Source organism: Anastrepha ludens, chromosome 4 (assembly GCF_028408465.1).
Source record: "Anastrepha ludens isolate Willacy chromosome 4, idAnaLude1.1, whole genome shotgun sequence".
Classification (NCBI taxonomy): domain Eukaryota; kingdom Metazoa; phylum Arthropoda; class Insecta; order Diptera; family Tephritidae; genus Anastrepha; species Anastrepha ludens.
In genome coordinates, this window is record NC_071500.1 from 66,747,511 (window position 1) to 66,767,776 (window position 20,266).

Genomic DNA, 20,266 nt, shown 5'->3' on the forward strand with positions numbered 1-20,266 from the left:
GTATTGAGAACTGGTGAGCAGCTGCAACGGCAGCGAAATCTAAATGCAACCACCACTAAATGTAACACTATGCGCACGATAGCAGTAAAATTTTTCATTCGATAATGATTCAGTCAAGCAGTTCTCCGACAGTTTAAAGATGTGTATGTTGAATAAGGTGTTTGTTTGCGAGTGAAAGCATACTTACCTGGCGTAGAGGTTACCGTGATCAAGAAGGCGGTTCCTCCGGAGCGAGGCTTGGCCATTGCACTTTCGGCTGAGTTGACCTTCGCGATTATTCCTAATGCGAATAACTCGTGCGTGTAATTTTTGGTAGCCGGGAATGGCGTTCGCGCCGTCCCGACGTTAATGAATATATTTAAATTAAACTATTAGTAATGGAATTATGACGAAAAAAAATATGAGGAGCCGTTTCTTCAGCGTATTCAGCGATTTTCTCACCTAAAAAATTACACACGTCATTCACGATTGCAAAAATGCTTTGTTTTGCTTTTGCTTTATGTTTACACAAAAAATGTATTTTGTATGCCATAATTGGAGGAATATTTATTCTAAATAGATATAAACCACGATGTAGAGGCAAAAAATAATAAGTTGGCACCGACCATGGATCGCTACTTTCCTTTGAGGGAATATGACAATGTCAGCTAATTTTCCAGACATCATACTGGGGTAATAGGTGCTGAGTGTGATCAGATTACGATTTTCATAACTTGATTTCATGGATTTCCTCTTAACCTTCTTCTAGCCTATTTTAATTAAAATGTGGTTGTGATAATTATGTAAAATATAAAATTATTATAACTTAGTTAAAATTTACTCAGTTCTATTTATTTTTACTTTTTTTTATCATCTAGTCACATTGTCCGTGATTGCGATTATTCAACACCAGATAATATTGAAAAAACCGTAACGACCTTTTTAAGTTACGTACCCTTAAATGTAGAAAAAACTAGTGCGTGTAGCGTAGTACACATAACAGAAGTGAAACTTTCAAGGCAGACAAAGAAAGAGGGACAGATCCGAGATCCACTACTCCGAGCGTTTATCACCCGCACAAACGGCCAAAAAGTAGGCACAAAACGAAAGCGCCAAAAAATTTAGGACCAAAAAACGCGCCAAACAGTATGCACCAAGGAAATATAACGCCAAAAAGTAGGCACCAAAAATATATTTGCTACAAGTTTGCACCAACAAACAAGCGCCAAAAAGTAGGCAGTGCTATTTCTCACTAGAAATTAACAACCACAAGGAAAAATAGCCTAAAGTGTATCTGAGATATATATAGATATAGCTCTCTCTCTCCTTTTCCTCTACGTTATATCTTTTTTCTCTCTCGCGGAACGAAAATACCCAAAACGTTGCATGGCTTTGAAATTTTACTCTCCATTCTCACTCGTCCATCGACGCCTAAGAAGTTTCACTTCAAAAGGGGTTTCGGCATTTTTTAATAACAATTCAATTTATAAAAATGTTTTCAATGTTAAGAAGAGCAGAACATCAAATTTTATAGAATCAACAAATTTTCAATAGCACTAAAATTTTCTCAGAGTGGCCTTTTTTAGCCTTTTTAATTTAAATTATAAATTTTTTTTAACTTACAATTTTGTAGCTTTAAATTAAAAAAAGAAACAAACACCTAACCCATAAATTTTCTTGGGTAGAAAAAAGCACAAAAATTACTGCGGAGAGCAAAGGGTTGGCAACAATGTACAACTAGGCTACACGCATGATGCAAAGAATAATGAGATGGCGCCCATCGTGGTCCCGTTACTTTGCGCTCAGCGAATTTGACAACTAGTTACGTGATTTTAGCTCCAGTATGGCCAGATTACCATTTTCGTAACTTGATTTATGATTTTTTTTTTGTTATTTTTATTATTTTGTGTCTCGGAGTTTTAGTTCTTTCTTCATGACATTTTTCTAGTTGTTCTAATTAAAATGTCATGTTTATAATTTTGTAAAATATACATTTTTTAATAATTATTTAAATAATTCACTCAGTTTTATTTAGCTTTACTTTTTTTTAACATCTGGTGGCATTGCCCGCGATTGCCGGTGTTGTTGGTGTTCTTCTGCTTTCGGCAGTCAAATCTCTCTCTCGCTACTGCAGAGTTGCCTAGCTTTGGATATAAAAATGCACTAAATGCCCATTTAAAGAAAATAAAACACGAAATTTTTATTGTGTTACTTAAAGATCTTTGTATGCGTGACAAATTGTCTGTAGAATGTGCGTTTTTTTTTAAATAAATGTATTATGCTTATGTACAATTTAATTTATGAGGTTTTTCTTAAACGAGACTCTTTTGTTAAGGGAACGACTTTTTTGCTATATTTGAAGTTCTGTAACTAGATAAGGTACTCTTTTCGTAAAAAAGTCAGTATAGTTTCTTTAGTATTTTCTGGTATTTTGTGGCTTATTTTTACAATGAATACATCTATTGATGCCCTATGTCCCACTAAGGATTGATGGCCGGGAGGAACGATTACACCTCTAGGGTTTCAATTCGCATTCAGTAAATTCAAAGGCTTTTTAAAATGTGTAAAAAGGTTTTCAATCTTAAGAAGAGTTGAGAGAGGGGCATTTAATATTTTTGCATAGCCTTAAATGGAGCCAAAAATAAAATTTTCACTTTCAAATTATCAAATTTTTGAAGAGTACAAAAATAGTGAAGAGCAAATGGTTGACAGCACTGAATGTAATGTTTATAATTTTGTAAAATATACATTTTTTAAAAATTAGTTCAATAATTCACTTAGTTTTATTTAACTTTCTCAGAGTGGCCTTTTTTAAACTTCTTCTGTATAATAATACAGTTTTTTTTTAACCTAAAGTTTCGGTAGCCTTAAATTAAAAACAAAAAGAAACAAACACCAAACTTAAAAATTGTCGCATTTTCGGTATAAAAAAGCACTAAATTTATTGCGAAGAGCAAATGGTTGGCAATACTGCACAACTCAGCAAACGTGACGTCACGTACGCTCTGATGGGCGCAATCTTGTTTATATCATTCTTGAATAATATATTACAAGGAATGGCTAAGATCAAAGTGAGCAAAGTGTGTTTGTTGTCTTTTTTTTTTTTTTTTTTTTTTTTTTTTTTTTTTGCGAGTGTCCAACTAGACACTTGAATGATTATTTACCCATTTGTGGAATTATTTGTCAATTCACTCAACAGTATTATTGAGAGTTATAATGGCGGATGAACCTGCGGGGGATTCTGGCGAGCTGCCGGGGTCACCAACAGAGATTGTCATTGAATTTCCTCTTCCCTCAGAATTCCGATGCCCAAAGTGTGCGGGTCCTCGGAAAGGACGAGGGGCCTATATCTACTCCTCGCACGGAGGGCTTGCTAAACACATAAAGTTTGACCATCCGGGTGAATATGTACTGGTCTTCCAATGTGGCGTTTGTGGCTACAGAGGGGGGACAGCATATCCCGCCAAGGATGTGCGAACTCATCATGCCAAAAATCATGTCGTTAACCGGCCCGCTCTATCGACAGAAACGAGGGCACGTGGTCGCACCGGATCTGACAGGACAGCCAACAGTAGTAGCAATAGCACTATTACCGCATTAAGATCTAGCGCGAGAGCCAGAGTCAGCTCAGATAATTCCCTCATTAGCAGTAGAGTCACTCCCGACAGAAGTAACGGACCATCACCAGGAAATCCCCCACCAAGGACCACTCGGAGACCTCCATCCCTTAGTTCCCAGCGTGATGACACTGGCGCCACGATCTCTCGACCCTCCGGCCGCACTATCACCACCAGAGCTACGGCGTCGACTACCTCCTCCACTACCAAAGGCCCTCCAACAACATCGAGGGAGACACACAATAAAACACCAACACAACCCAGGGCTTCTCACGCTGCAACACCCCCTACAAGGAACTCCAGGGCTCAAAGTACCCCACCGACATCTATGCTCCACAGAAAGCAAACTGCACCATTGCATCCAAGGGACTCAAATCGCTTGGTTACTGTCATCACTACCACTGCAACGGGCCCTGTCACCAGAAGCAGGCGCCTCATGAGCCTCCCACCTGAGACAAGAGACGTTTTGCAGAAGAGAAAGGGGCTCACCAGAGCGAATACAGAGAGTACGAACAGCTCCCCACGCGAGTCGAGAGACACACCCATCCCGTTAGCACCCCAGCCAAGAATGCCATCAGAACCATCACAACTGTCACCTCATTCACCAACAGATGGAAATAATGAAGGAAGCGAGCACCCACCATCAACCGGGGCGGCCTATCTACCCCCTTCAACCAGCATCACTACATTGACCACGGTAAAAAATAGTGTCAGCACGTGCGGGAGACCGATCGTGACAGCAAGACTGATTGGTGAGGGACCACAGATAGTGTCCGCTACAAGGGTGAACCCAACGGCCACCCAACATCTCCTTAGCAGGATCCAAGAGGAAAGATGCACTCACCAGAAGGAAGCCCAACGTCCATCAACATCCCATGGGACTACCGAGGGTAGGGAATCGGGGCGTCTCAGTGAAGTCGCGCTGAGGAAAAGGCGTGAAGCTGGCAGGAAACTGAGCCCATCATCATCGTCTTCGTCGTCATCGTCGAGTCATTCTGTCGGGGCCCAAAGTGACGATTCAGTTTTTACTCGCAATCCGGTAACACACAGTCCTATGAATAATAACCTTAATAATATGAACGACAATGTAATTGATGTAAATAATAATAGTCATCAATCTCCGCAACTAGAGGCATTGCAAAATCCGGTACGACAGGCACCGCCCGCGATTGCCCCAAGCTTCTCAGCATCAGTACCTCGTGACCACTCTTTGCGCAACCCTCAAACTGCTCATACCGAACCCAACATTTTTCCTAGATCCTCAACAGCTTCCCAACTCCTGAAGACCGGTTCCGCGGGGGCGCGTGCTTCTGGGGGGGCTCCATCAGGGGACCTGGCTCGGTCTGGACTTGCTAGTCGCCAGACACAGAGAAACCATGGGACAATCAATAGGGGAAACAACCCAGCGACGTCCTCCACGAGTGCCCAGAGGACACGTCCTCACCATTTCCAACCATCTGACAGGGTGTCCCGGGCGCCAGCGCGGGCTCCAACAGATACCAACAGCCAGCGTGCAACGAGAGAACAAGGTGCAGGCCGCATTTCCGAGGCTGCCAACACCAGAAGACGATTGGTGGCCCGGGCAGAAGGAATAAACACCGTGGATGGCCTTGATCAACTCGCAGTGGATCTAGCGAGTTTCCTACAAGCAACATCTGGGAAACCGGCAAACAATCAGCCGCGACCTCCTCGGGCCCAGCCCCAGCAACGTGAACCACCAAGTCAACAGCCCCGCCACGATAGAGCTGGCTATCACCCCGACGATGCCAACGACAGGAGAAGCCGGCACCAGGGCGCTGAGCCCATGTTTCACCAGGGAGCTCAACAAGTTCGTCAAGCAACCGAGATTCAAAAACTCTACAGAACGAATCGCAAGAGAGCGATGCAGAAAATACTGGTAGGATCCACGAAACACTGCCAAGTGCAGCGAGATGAGGTCTACCAGCACTATCACTCCATGTACTCTCTTGCGAGGAATTCTATGGGGAACGAACCGGAAATCCAATGGCCGGAATGGCCTGAGAATGGAAATGAGCGGTTGGTGGAGGCACTGACAAAGCCCTTTGACGCCCTCGAGGTGAACAAGAGACTCCGTAAAACACATAACAGTGCACCGGGACCGGATGGACTCACCTACCGAGAGCTTCGGAGGGCAGATCCTGGTGCGGTAGTTATCACCGCGGCCTTCAACGCCTGTCTCCGGTTATCGGCATTTCCAACATCGTGGAAAATGTCCAACACGGTGCTGGTCTACAAAAAAGGAGACCAGGCGGACCTCTCCAACTGGCGTCCGCTAGCCATGGGCGACACGACAGCAAAACTGTTTGCTGCTGTACTGGCGGACAGGATCACCGAGTTCGCAGTACGGGGGAAGCGCCTTGGACAGGAGCAGAAGGGCTTCCTGCAGTATGAGGGGTGTGCTGAGCACAACTACGTTCTGCAGGAGGTCATTGAGGACTCCAAACGGACGGGGAAGGAACTTCTGGTGGCCTGGCTGGACCTGACCAACGCCTTCGGGTCCATCCCTCATGAATCCATATATAGGGCCTTGGATGGAGCTGGCCTGCCGTCGTCATCGGTGAACATGGTGAGAGCAATGTACACCGACTGCACGACACAGGTAAGGACACGGGAGGGATTCACTGACCCAATTAGAATTGCTGCGGGAGTCAAGCAGGGTTGCCCGGCTAGCCCCATCACGTTCAACCTGACCCTGGAGTCGCTCATCAGGGAGCTTTCCAGCAAAGGTACGGGCTACGTGATGGGGACCACGCGATGGAAGAACTTAGCGTACGCCGATGACCTTGCTTTGATTGCTGGCAGCCCGGAGGAGATCAGACTGTTGCTGACGACCGCGGAGGCTGAAGCCAAGAAGATCGGGCTCAGGTTTAATCCTGGAAAATGCGCCACCCTCCATCTTAGGGGCAAGGGCGGTAAGCAGCGCGCAGTACCCGCTGAGTTCATCATGGGCGATGAGCCAGTGAAGGCGCTCCAAGCGGGACAAGCCTACCAACATCTAGGAATACCAACTGGCTACCAAGTGAGACAAACACCCGTTGCCACCATTGAGCAGCTCATCACTGATGTTAGGACGGTGGATGACTCTCTGCTAACCCCATGGCAGAAGTTTGACGCCGTAGCCACTTTCATCTTACCAAGGCTAGATTTCGTGATGAGGGGAGCTCAGGTCCGGAAGGCGGGCCTCACAGCGGCGGACAAAGCCATCAAGAGAGCAGGTAAACGCTGGCTGAACCTTCCGCAGCGCGCCAGTCCGGAGGTGGTCTTCATACCCCCGTATAGGGGTGGTGGAGGGTTGCTTCCGTTGGCGCACCTGGCAGACGTACTCACGGTAGCTCATGCGTTCAGGATGTTAACCTGTGCGGATGGGTCCGTGAGCACGTTGGCGAGGGAGACGCTGTCGGACACGGTTCAGCGGAAGCTGAAAAGACCACCAGTGCAGCAGGACATCGCTGAATACCTCTCTGGCTCATTGGAGGGGGAGTTCTTTGGGCCCAGCACCGACAATTCCTCATTTTGGTCACGTGTCAGAGTGGCAACGAGACGCCAAGCTGCGAAGCTGGAGCTGAAATGGAGACACGATGGCGGCCGGGACGAACTATCGCTGGAGTGTAAGAGCTCTAGAGGCAGAACAGTCATCATCCCCCCAGAGGCCAGGACCCAGGTGATCAACCGGCTGAGAACGGCCATACAGGAGCATTACCTCGCGACGCTCCTCGCGAAGCCAGACCAGGGAAAAGTCTACGAGGTTTCATCTGGTGTAAGGGTCGCCAACCATTTTATGAGAAGCGGCAGTTACACCAGGTTTGCCGAGTGGCGTTTTGTCCACCGCGCCCGGCTCGACGTGCTCCCATTAAACGGGGCACGAAGATGGGGTGAGGGGGACAAGCGCTGCCGTAGATGTAATCACGCCCTGGAATCCTTGCCGCACGTGCTGTGCCACTGCACACCTCACTCGGCAGCGAGACAACTGCGCCATGACGCTATTGTAGCAAGAGTGGCAAAAGCTGTCAAACTGCATGGCACCATGACCATCAACCAGACAGTTGCGCGAGTCTCTGGTGGGAATCTCTCAGCACTAAGGCCCGATATTGTCATCAGGAACGAGACCACGAGGTCCGTCACCATAGTGGACATAACCGTGCCATTCGAGAACCGACGGGAGAGTTTCGCAGAGGCGCGGGACGAGAAGATAAGGAAGTATACCCCGCTGGCTGTTGCGCTGCATTCACGAGGCTACAATGTGGAGGTAGAGGCGATCCTCGTTGGTGCCCTGGGCACCTGGGACCCATGCAACGAGCCGGTGCTGAGACGCTTGCGTGTTAACCAACGCTACGCGTCTATGATGCGCCGTCTAGTTGTATCTGACACCATCCACTGGTCACGGGACATATACGTGGAGCACGTCTCTGGGGTGAGACAATATTCTGCTCCTCCTGGGGAGCGCCCTGGCGGACGGACTTCAAACCCTCCTGACCCTACGTGAATGCGATTGTAAGGATGGGCTATGGCCTCCGGTACCCCTTCTGGGTGAACGGGGTCAATAACGAGATTAATTCTTTCATATGAAACACCTGCAAAGAAAAAAGTCAACCTTAGCTAAGAAGCAGCATAATCTTTTATTTATATCTAGCGAACCGTCACTCTCGAAAAGAGTGCGGGAATTTTTTTATGTATCACCCCGGGGGGGAAATGTCCCCCCGGGGAAAACGGTCTTGAAGTCCACTTTATCTGTTCTTATCAGCTTAACATCTGATAGATCCTCCATCGGAGGACAACAAATGTTAAACTGATTTTTGGAAATGGACGGAGTGTTTTAGGGGCTTGCTCCACCTCTGTCACGGGTTGGCCCGGTATTGCAGTACCGCCGGGATTTCGGCCCAAATTTTGAATACATTCACTGGTAAAAAAAGTCCAATAGTTTTTTGTATTATGGTATTTAGGATAGAGAGAGACGACGAGGAACGCACTTGATGCGTTAAAGCGTAACAACTCAAAATCTGAACATTTTCAGTCGAGACGAAAAAACGTGTCCCCGTAAATATTAATAATATATTACAAGGAAAAAAAACGAAAATATCATTAAAAACAATATAACGGTTGTTTCATTCTTATTTGCTTAGTAGTTGCGCTAAAATAACAAATTTTTGAGTTGTTACTCTACTCTTTTCCTGAAATTTTTTTATACACTTAGTGGTATATTTTAAACAAACCGTTTGGTTGTAAACAGGCACAATTCAAAATGTTACACTTTATGTGACACAAATTTGTTCAAACTAGGGGTGGGACTATTTTCGAATAATATTCGAATAAAACAAATAATACTATTCGTTTCAAATAATTCGAATAGTTCATTATTCGAATACCTTACTATTCGAATACCTCACTATAGTTTACTATTTACGAATAGTAAGGTAAGGTATTCGAATAGTAAGGTATTCGAATAGTAAGGTATTCGAATAGTGAGGTATTCGAATAGTGAGGTATTCGAATAGCATTATTCGAATAAACGAATAAAAAATTCGAATAAATATTATTCGAATTACGAATACCTCTCGAATAAAAGATTTTATTATTCGAATAATTTTTATTCGAATAGTCCCACCCCTAGTTCAAACACTTGGAGACAACTAAAAATGTAACTCTTTAGTTGAGACTAGCAAACCCGGCCCCCTTCGCTGGGCACACTAAAATAGAATAGATATGGTTTAGAACAGAAAATATATGGTTTTCATATTATTTATTTCTTTATTCTTTATTCAAGCGCTTTGGCATAAACAATATTTTTTGTTTTTCTATTTGTTTTTGAGTAAATATAAAATATAAATTGAAAATCAGGAAAAAAGAAGATTGTTTTTAAATTTCAAATCAACGCATATGAATAAACAATCGTCTTTTTTCCTGATCATCCATGAATTTTTCGTTTCAACTTATATGTTTTATTAAGCATTGGAGCTTTTTTAACCATTATCCATTTACATTTTTCAAAAAAAAAAACGAAAAAAATTGTTTTTTCCACGAACACATAATTTCATTCGGATTTCACATTAAATTCTCAAATTTCGTAAGAAATTATTCACTGTTCCAAAATCCACTCCAAAAAAATTCACAAACAATTTTTACATGTTGCACTTACGTTTTTTCCTTATGGCATCCAAATCAGAAAGAAATATTGACACATTGTAACTCACACTGTCAATTTGACAGTTCAGTTCCGCCCCAAGCGTTAAAAAAGTAAGCGACATTATGGCTGGCTCAAAAGAACGCTATAGCCGTTGCCACTGCTCCGAATTACAACCAAACTTTACGAAACCCATTTTCAATACTTACTTAACAATGTGCATAAGTTTGGTTTAATTCAGTGCAAAGACATGGCGGGTCCACGTTTTGGCATATATTTCGAGACCCTAGTCGTCAATAGGTATGAAAATTACCCCGTATTAAAGCACTTATCAATAGCTTTCATTTGATACCCATATTGTACATACACAACCAAAGGTTACCCGGGTCCACGTTTTGACCTATATCTCGAGACCCCAGTCACGTAGCGGCATGAAAAATACTCTGTACTAAAGCATTCACCAACAGCTTCAATTTGATATCCATATTGTACAAACACATTCTAGGGTCCACGTTTTGGTCTCTATCTCGAGACCCTAGTCACGGAGCGGATGGAAATACTCTGAACTAAAGCATTCACCAACAGCTTCCATTTGATACCCATATTGTACATACACATCCGAAGGTTACCCGGGTCCACGTATTGAACTTTCATCATTTGGACAGAACTTGATGCAAAATACTTTGCCACTATCGCCTCCCACGCGAATATCTATGGAATCGCCCTAACCATTACCACATTTTTTCGTTGGCGATGCTGCATTCGCATTGAGAACAAACTTGATGCGACCATATCCCTGGTTTAACTTACCAAGAACCAAGCGGATTTTTAATTATCACCTTTCAAGAGCGCGTAGAGTAATAGAGAACAGCTTTGGAATATTAACGACGCGATGGAGAATTCTTCGCATGACGATTGAATGTGACCCTAAAAATTGCGAAAAAGTTGTGCTAGCCTCCATTGTTTTACACAATTTTATAATTTTAAACGATCACAATCGTTAGTATAGCCCTGAAAATTATGTTGATCGACAAGAACCAGGCAACATCGTTCATTGTGGGGAATGGCCACGAGAAATAAATAGTGAATCGTCATTACCACGTATACGGACTACAATTGGGAGAGCCTCAACAAATGCATTTAATATCCGCGATAGGCTTGCTGATTATTTCATAAATGAAGGAGCTTTACCATACCAAGATGACATAAACCTTTCCATTGGCGGACCCTACATATAAAATTGAAACACATGTAAAGTGAAACAAATATACATATATATAATGAATTATTTTATTATTTATGTTTATTTATTTATGAATTTTATTTACGAACTTTTAGATATGCAATTTATATACAGAAATATACTTACAAATATAAAGTCCAACTGTAAATTTATGCAATTAAAAATATTTGGAAATATTTTCATTCTTCAAGTAGTTCTTTTATTATTGCAAAATTCAGGGACAATGTATACATAATTACATATTTAAAAAATCATAGTATTCTGGTATACGCATATGTACAAAGTTTACATATTTACAAAATCACAGTATTCATATTCCATATTTCTTATGCTATAAAATTCAAAATTCAAAGATTCTTAAAAGTAAACTTAAAAAAATTCAATAAAAGATAAAAATAAAAAAGAATTCAAAGATTCTTAATACTAAACTTAAAAAAATTCAATAAAAGATAAAAACAAAGAAAAATTCAACGAATTTTAAAACTAAATTTAAAAAAATTCAAACTAAGATAAAAAAAACTACGAACCCTCATTCCGGTTCCTGACCTATTTTAAATATTACCTCCAGTATTCTCTACATGGCCCGGACTTTCTTAGCTGCACCCATTGAGCCAATCATACAATATAACCGAATGAGTCCGCTGAGTTGTTTGTTTTGTTTTCTTTTTCAATGCATCTCTTTTTCAATGCATCTCTTTTTCAAGAGATCGATTGCTTCCAAAATGCCATTTTCAACCTCAGCACTTCTGTCGCGTTTTTTCCGCCAGGTTGCTGTGACTGGGGTGGAGCAAGTGACGGAGATGACGCTGATGTTGATGACAATGGTGAATCAACATCATCAACACACTCTTCTGGTGGCACTATTGGTGGCAACGGTGAGGGCATAGAAGTAGCAATTCAAGGCCGAAGGCGAAGCTACTTCTGGGCACACATTTTGTGAGCACCTAATTCTTTAAGAAAACATTATTAGTTATCACTTTATAAAAATATGCCAACTATACTTAAGGTTGAGGAATAACATGCGGCCTTAAAAATTACATGCTTTCAAGCAGATACCACGGCTTCTGGTATTCTGCTCCACTGCCTGATGGTGCTTCCGATTTCCTGGCTTCTCTGCCATACCGATCGCGAAGAGCTAACCACCTCCGTCTGCATACCTCACCTTTAAAATAACTTTGTTATGAAATTTGAAATACTAGTAAATATATGTAGCTCCCACTCACCACTTGTGCCCAGCTCCTTTCCGATCTGTTCCCATTCAACGTTTTCCTTTCTTTATTGTCTTGTCTAGCGATACAAGATGCTCGTCGTTCAGCGCCATTTCCGTGTTTAATATGTGTGTACACAAATTTGCGAAAATAAATGCATATGCATCTGCTTGTGCCGACACAATGTTGCCATTGATATTTTTGCTTACACACTTTTTCACACATCCGCGTTATCAGTTACAAGTTTTCATTGTTTAATAAACCAAAGCCAAAAACCAACAAATGCAAATAGTTCATTTATCTATAATTAACATTATTCAACAGTATTTTTAAGCTATTCTAACAAAAATTATCATTTTTCTAAGTTTATTTTGTAAATGATTTCGAAATGTACTGCTTGGCAACACTGTGTGGTGAGAGAGCAATCAGCTGACAGGGCATTACGGGGTTTTTTAGAAATCGTGAAATAAAATCTACGATACTACGATACGGAAGGAAGGAATTTTTCATTTACATGAGGTTCTCATTAGTTTGATCATAACAGCTGACAGGGGATTGCGTTTACGGCGTTCACTGTTTTCAGCATTACAGTGATAAATTCTTGCACGCGAGATGAGTGTTTTTGGTCATTGTCCTGTTCAAACAATAACCCTTTAGCCGATTTTTTCCATTATGTTCTGAATTTTCTCTTCGCCAAACTTTTAGAGGTCCATCTGATCCGGAAACATTAAATTTCGACTGATCACTGAATATGACGTTTTCCCAAAAAGAATCTGGCTCATTTATATAGTGATTGGCGAGCTCCAATATCTTCTTCCCGTTAATATCTAAAATGTAGGATTTGCGGCGTGCCACTCTGTTATGATAACTAGCGCTTTGCAGACAATTATGCGCGAGCCAATATTTTTCGCCTTCCGGCTTGGTGGTGATTATCTTCCAATTTACCAGTATTATGTAATTAGCAACTACACTTTGCACCAGAATTAACACCGATAACAATGTCAGCCTTGAAGTCCAAGGGAGATCTCTCTTGTCAACAAGTGCTACTTTGGACTAAGTAGGCAAATAAGAATTAAACTCCTCTCATGACGAACAAAACTAAGACTTTATAAGGCTCTCCCATGCCTATTTTAGGGAATGGCGCAGAAGCTTGGTCGAAGATAACATCCGATGAAGCGAGTTAAAGACTTGCTTGTCTTTGGAAAATATATGTATGTATGTATAAAAATTTATTTTTATGAATTTAATTTTAGGGTAGTTCTTAACACTATGTTAATACTGGACTGGCTGCCAACATATTTGACAATCGTATTTATACTTATACCTCATCTTACTGCTTTAGGTACACGACTTGTATATTAGTTTCTTTGTTTGCTGTTTAGGAAAAACATGTTTTGTTATTCTAAAATATGTTTGGATTTGTGCATGGCGATTGAGTTTTTTAGAAATTTCCTTCATTTCAGCTCCTTTATCGCTCATTCCCAGTATACATATGTAGGTACTTGATCGAGTAGTCAACGGCTTCTTCTGCACGGTTTTTTAAACATATAACACAATGCAATTAAATAAATAATTGATATTAAAGAAAAATCGTTATCCTTGTATTTTGCAATTATTTCTTGCGATCTGAACACTTGAAACTATCACGTTACAAATCAAAACCCACCTAAATCTGCTATGCAACAATTAAATATTTACTATTGATCAATGAATGCGGCGTAACATTTTTCGAATAACGGTATAGTAAACGGTAAACAAACTACTGGCTGAAACTCATTAAAGAACTACAATGAATAACAAAACCAATCATATTAACAAAAATGTTGGATGTCCTATTCTAAGATTAAATGTGCAAAACTTAGCGTTTGTTTATGCCTGCACAGTTGAGTTCGACGTATTGAGAACTGGTGAGCAGCGGCAGTTGTAGCGGCAACGAAATCTAAATTCAACCACCACTAAATGTAACACTATGCGCACGATAGCAGTAAAATTTTTCATTCGATAATGATTCAGTCAGGCAGTTCTCCGACAGTTTAAAGATGTTTATGTTGAATAAGGTGTTTGTTTGCGAGTGAAAGCATACTTACCTGGCGTAGAGGTTACCGTGATCATGAAGGCGGTTCCTCCGGAGCGAGGCTTGGCCATTGCACTTTCGGCTGAGTTGACCTTCGCGATTATTCCTAATGCGAATAACTCGTGCGTGTAATTTTTGGTAGCCGGGAATGGCGTTCGCGCCGTCCCGACGTTAATGAATATATTTAAATTAAACTATTGGGAATGGAAATGATAAAAAAAAAAATAGGAAACGTTTCTTTAGCATTTTCAGCGTTTTTCTGACCTAATAATTACGCCACGTCATTCAAGATTGCGCAAAAATGCTTTGTTTTACACAAAAAATTTATTTTATATGGCGTAATTGGCCGCCGTAGCTGAATAATTTGGTGCGTGACTACCATTCGGAATTCACAGAGAGAACTTTGGTTCGAATCTCGGTGAAACACCAAAATTAAGAAAAACATTTTTCTAATAGCGGTCGCCCCTCGGCAATAGCACTTTATAGTACGCACAAGCACTAGCCAGGAAACGGAAGTAAGCGCCGGAAAGTAGGCCCCAAAAAAACGCCAAAAAACGCGCCAAACAGTAGGCACCAAGGAAATATAACGCCAAAAAGTAGGCACCAAAAATATATTTGCTACAAGTTTGCACCAACAAACATGCGCCAAAAAGTAGGCAGCGCTATTTCTTACTAGAAATTAGCAACCACAAGGAAAAAGTGTATCTAAGATACATATAAGGAAATCTCTCTCTCTCCTTTTCCTCTACGTTATACCTTTTTTTTCTCTCGCGGAACGAAAATGACCAGAACGTTGCATGGCCTTGAAATGTTAATCCCCATTCTCACTCGTCCATCGTCGCCTAAGAAGTTTCACTTCAAAAGGAATTTCGGCATTTTTTAGTAACAATTCAATTTATAAAAATGTTCTCAATGTTAAGCAGCCTTTTTAGTTTAAATTATACATTTTTTTTAACTTACAATTTTGTAGCATTAAATTAAAAAAAGAAAGAAACACCTAACCCAAAAATTTTCGCGGATAGAAATTTTGGGTAGAAAAAATCACAAAAATTATTGCGGAGAGCAAAGGGTTGGCAACACTGCACAACTAGGATACACGCACTCTCTGATGGGCACAATATTCTTGGTATGTTTGTATGTAACCAAACGAAAACATCCCAACAAGAAGACTCCCGGTCACCTTACCTAGTGACTGCTTAAAACGGTGATGACTAAGCTCAACGGACTTACGAATGTTCCTCTCGCAAGTTGCTCGCCCGTATAGCTGAAAAATATCTAAAAAACAGATCCGATATTATAGATGCGGTGTATATAAATAAGTACTATACATACAAGATATGTAAATATTACCCCAACGACAGTCAATTCATACACATCAAGTTTAGTTTAGCGATAAAACAAAAACTAAGGAAAATGAAAAAATTTTATTGTAGTAAAAGTGGAAATTTCATGCATATGAACTTAATGTGGTTGTGAGCTTACTCGAAAATCTTTTAAAAATTCTAAGTAAAAATAAGTTATTATTTTATGGTTGTTCTTATATTGAAATAATGTTTTTACGAGAAAGTAAAAAAAATTATTGTATAGAAAAATTAAATAAAATTTATAAAAAAAAACTTTGAAGAAAAAGTTTTTTTAGTGCATTTCTGACGATTTTTTTTTTTAATTTTTGTGCAAAGTTTTAGAACTAGTTATTTACCATATTAAAATTTTACATAAAGTGAATAACCAAAAACAAAAGAAAGAACAAATTTACCTACCATAAAGTATGTCCGAAACAATAGAAATTTGGAACATGCTTCCTTGTTACCCCTACCATCCCAGTTACAAAGCGACAAAAAATCTTCATTATAAATTTGTCGAAACAAATTGTCAACAGTCGTTTCACGACCCTTAAGGCTCAAAAAATAACTTTTCTAAAAATTAAAACAAAAACATCTATTATTCAAGAATGAACAAATTATTTTCTTACTAACCATTGCCTCAAGATATTCTTGTTGCAGCAGCTTTGTTTCGAATTTCTTAGCTGCAGCTAACATTTGCAATGGTAGTGTGGACCATATTTCTGTTTGTATTTCATCTACTACTTCACCAGTCATTTTGCATACAGAATGATGAATCCTGCGGAGTAGGACCTTACATTCACGAACCGTTTTAAATTGAGTAAGCTGCTCGCTGGTTTCGAGTTCTGTAGTTATCAAAATAAGAATGTAAATAGTTTGATGCAACAGTGGCACCCCGCTAAATACGTACATACATTTTCATTAAAAATGATTTCTAAATTACTTAGCCGCTTGTCGAAATGAAAGGATTGGTCCACCACTACTTTTTGGTTTTCCAATATTTTTACTTGGTTCGCAAGTTCTAAAAGTATTACTGTGATGTCCCGATTCTGCTCTATATTTAAAAGACACATCAGAGCGTAGGTTAAGAACTTTTTTCGAAAAGCAAATACCTTTTGTTTACATAACTTCCTACTTGATCACACTTTGAGCAACAATTTTTACCATTGTGAGATTGTACTCCTGTGACAAAGACACAGGCAGGTTTATCACAGCAAATTAAACGGATATCAAACTTTTTCTTTACGGGATTTGATCCCACTTGAAGTCCGTTTTCTTTCAAATAAATTATTTCCTTACAAAAATCTTTCAAGTAATCATTGACGTTCCACGGGTTTTTCCGTGAAGCAAGCAATGGTAAAAGGGGCCTGGTTTGGAAAGCCAACGATTGTTCCAAGGATGGGCCACAAAACTTTACTTGAACTGTTATACAACTTAAGCCCATCAATGCCGACGTCAATTTTTACTTCGTCCTTATCATGAAGAAAAGCACATGCGCCTATTTTAAAATGGTGTTGGATACCGCGATATAAAAATTCCCCACTTGGAATAGATTGAATCACAGCTATTTTATTATTATTATTGTTTTAAAAAGAGTTTTAGCCGATAGAGGCAAATCTTTCACGCCTATTCTCCTAAGCACTTGAAGTAGATGTGTAACTACATTATGGGACACCCTATTTGCTATAGCCCATTTTTTTATTTCAAGCGCACTATCACATTCCTCCGTATCATTTTCGGGAGCACTATCGCTAGTTTCACTTATGGCCATTACTGATACATTGGAATAGTCTCCTTCAAAAAAATTTCACTATTACCACCTGTATCATCACAAACACTAAGCATTCGCGAATATTGTTCCGCACTTGCCCTTCACTCCCTATTCTCGCAGCTATTTAGACACTTTTGAAAAATAGCACCATACGGTTGTATAATAATTATAGCTTAATTTAGAAAACTTTTAAATTAAAGAGGTTTTACACAGAAACCTCGCGCACAATAAAAATATCAATCAGCTTTTGAGAATTTGATTCTCTGCCTACTTTGATCTTTTTGACATATTGGTTTGATAGCCACTTGTTGTTCTCCTTTTGTTTTATTTCTACTGATGCAAAAACGAAAAAAAAAGAATTGAATAAAGTTACTGCTTTCACATTTTCCAAAGGTGACGTAGAACCAAAAAAAAGTCGATTTTGAAACCAATACGAGTGCATATCGTCATATGAATTCAAAAAAGCCCTAAGTTACAAAAAATTCAAAATCGACTTTTTAGTTGATTATTATGCACCGTATCATTATACATGTTCCTTTAAAATTTTATAATCCAACAACCAATAATGACGTTGGTATAAACAAAATTCGAAAAGCCGGTGACGGTGAATAAAACATTTTCATTTTAAAAGGTTTTTTGCTTCTCCTGTAAAATTTTTAAAATGTAACTTAGGGCTTTTTTGATTTCATGTAACGATATGTGTTTGTAGTTTACAAAAATGTGTAATTGTGTTAGAGTTTCGGTCACGCAGAATGTTTGGCATCGATTGCACCAACACAATTTGTATCACATCCCTGTACTGATTTTCTGTAGATTCGCTAGAAAGTAGCCGCCAGATAACTACACAACTTCCCTGTATTATGTGGCGCTTAATCGTTTCACCTAACTCATACCTCCTCCATGCAGCGCTCTTCACAATACACCTTGTGACAAATATGTATGTACATATCTACATACATAAATAACCAATATGAAACAAATATTAATCGACTTTCTTAATTAATGGAAATTCTATTCTTCTTCCAGTTTATATAAGAAATGCAAGGACTAAAAAAGTTCGAAGGTATAAAGTTCGACCGTTAAATAGGAATTGGGGTACAAGTGGTTATCAAATCCAAGAGTTCCGCCGAAAACATTAAATCCTGAGGAACTGCTTCCCCACACCTGGGGATGGCTTGTGTATGAGCGGCCTTTAAAATAGTGAGCAGTTTCTTGAGAAAGCCAAAACAGCGATTTGGCCCTGAGGAAAGACTCCCTTTAGTTTTGCTTTAAGAATATTCAGAAAGCGAGGCTTCAATTAGTGGCAAATTTCGCAATTTCTGCAAATATAGACGTTTTATGTACGTATGTATGTAACTAAACGAAAATAGCTGTTTTCTACGGGCACAAGTGTTGCGCAATTTTGCCTATGTAATAAGAACCTTGCGCCTTCCCTGTTAGACCAAATTATTTGCAAACGTCAAAGCCCTTCTTTTTTATATTACTTCCATTTCTGATTATTTAATTTAAATATATTCATTAACGTCGGGACGGCGCGAACGCCATTCCCGGCTACCAAAAATTACACGCACGAGTTATTCGCATTAGGAATAATCGCGAAGGTCAACTCAGCCGAAAGTGCAATGGCCAAGCCTCGCTCCGGAGGAACCGCCTTCATGATCACGGTAACCTCTACGCCAGGTAAGTATGCTTTCACTCGCAAACAAACACCTTATTCAACATAAACATCTTTAAACTGTCGGAGAACTGCCAGACTTACTCATTATCGAATGAAAAATTTTACTGCTATCGTGCGCACAGTGTTACATTTAGTGGTGGTTGAATTTAGATTTCGCTGCCGCTGCTCACCAGTTCTCAATACGTCGAACTCAACTGTGCAGGCATAAACAAACGCACGCATAAATGTATTTTCACTAGAATAGGACAGCCCACATTTTTGTTAATATGATTGGTTTTGTTATTCATTGTTGCTCTTTAATAAGTTTCAGCCTGTAGTTTGTTTACCGTTTGCTATACCGTTATTCGAGGAATATTACGCCGCAATCACTGATCAATAGTAAATAATTATTGCATTGCAAAGCACATTTAGTTGGGTTTTGATTTGTAACGTGATAGTTCCAAGTATTGAGATCGGAAGAAATAATTGGAAAAATACAAGGATAACAATTTTTCTTTTATATCAATTGAAGTTCAATTAATTGCTTTGTGTTATATGATAAAAAAATCGTACAGAAGAAGCCGTTGACTACTTGATCAAGCACCTATACTGGGAATGAGCGCTAAAGGAGCTTAAATGAATGAAATTTCTAAAAAACTCAATCGCCATAGGACTCTGCAAATAAAAAGTGAAATGAGTAATCCCATAGTAAGAAGTAGAATAATGCAATTTTTACACGAAAACCCTAAACTTTTGATTGAATAACTGCAAGTTAACAACAGTCGCGTTGCGACACCTTATACTTGCTGATACGGTCAAATTAGCCGAAGTGCACAAATATCCTGACCGAACTGTCTGCGCAACTACCGGTGATGATTCCCACGAAACGCGGTCACGCGGCAAAGCAGGTGACAAGGCACTTAATATTAAGCATATTTTGAATATTTAAGTCAGTCTTAGTTGTAATGAGGAAGAGTTAAGTTTAAATTAAAATAAAGAAGTCCGGAGCTCGCTCCGGCAACATTTTTAAAAACCATTTTCAACCAATGAAAATTTAATTTGCACTCCTATGGTAACTTTTACCACTTACAGTTTTGTCTCAACTGTGATTGTTCACTAGACAAAACAGGGTTTGAACCCTGATTCTGGCATTGTCCAGAACCAACCATGCTTCTGCGATGCAACTTTCAGCAAGTTTATTAAATAATCCTTCAAGAAATGTAATAAAAACAAAA

At 39.9% G+C, this 20,266-nt stretch overlaps 3 non-coding genes and 1 pseudogene across 3 annotated transcripts; 3 read left to right on the forward strand and 1 right to left on the reverse strand.

The window, feature by feature from the left end:
- The first annotated feature begins 179 nt into the window (after nt 1–179).
- Nucleotides 180–344, forward strand: LOC128862606 (U1 spliceosomal RNA). The gene has a single exon (XR_008454507.1). It is a non-coding gene; the product is annotated as a U1 spliceosomal RNA (small nuclear RNA).
- Nucleotides 345–8,322: 7,978 nt separating this feature from the next.
- Nucleotides 8,323–8,503, forward strand: LOC128862621 (U2 spliceosomal RNA; annotated as a pseudogene).
- A 5,762-nt stretch (nt 8,504–14,265) lies between these two features.
- LOC128862607 (U1 spliceosomal RNA) lies at nt 14,266–14,430 on the forward strand. The gene has a single exon (XR_008454508.1). It is a non-coding gene; the product is annotated as a U1 spliceosomal RNA (small nuclear RNA).
- A 4,467-nt stretch (nt 14,431–18,897) lies between these two features.
- On the reverse strand, nt 18,898–19,062 carry LOC128862609 (U1 spliceosomal RNA). Its single transcript, XR_008454509.1, has one exon. It is a non-coding gene; the product is annotated as a U1 spliceosomal RNA (small nuclear RNA).
- Between the last annotated feature and the right edge of the window lie 1,204 nt (nt 19,063–20,266).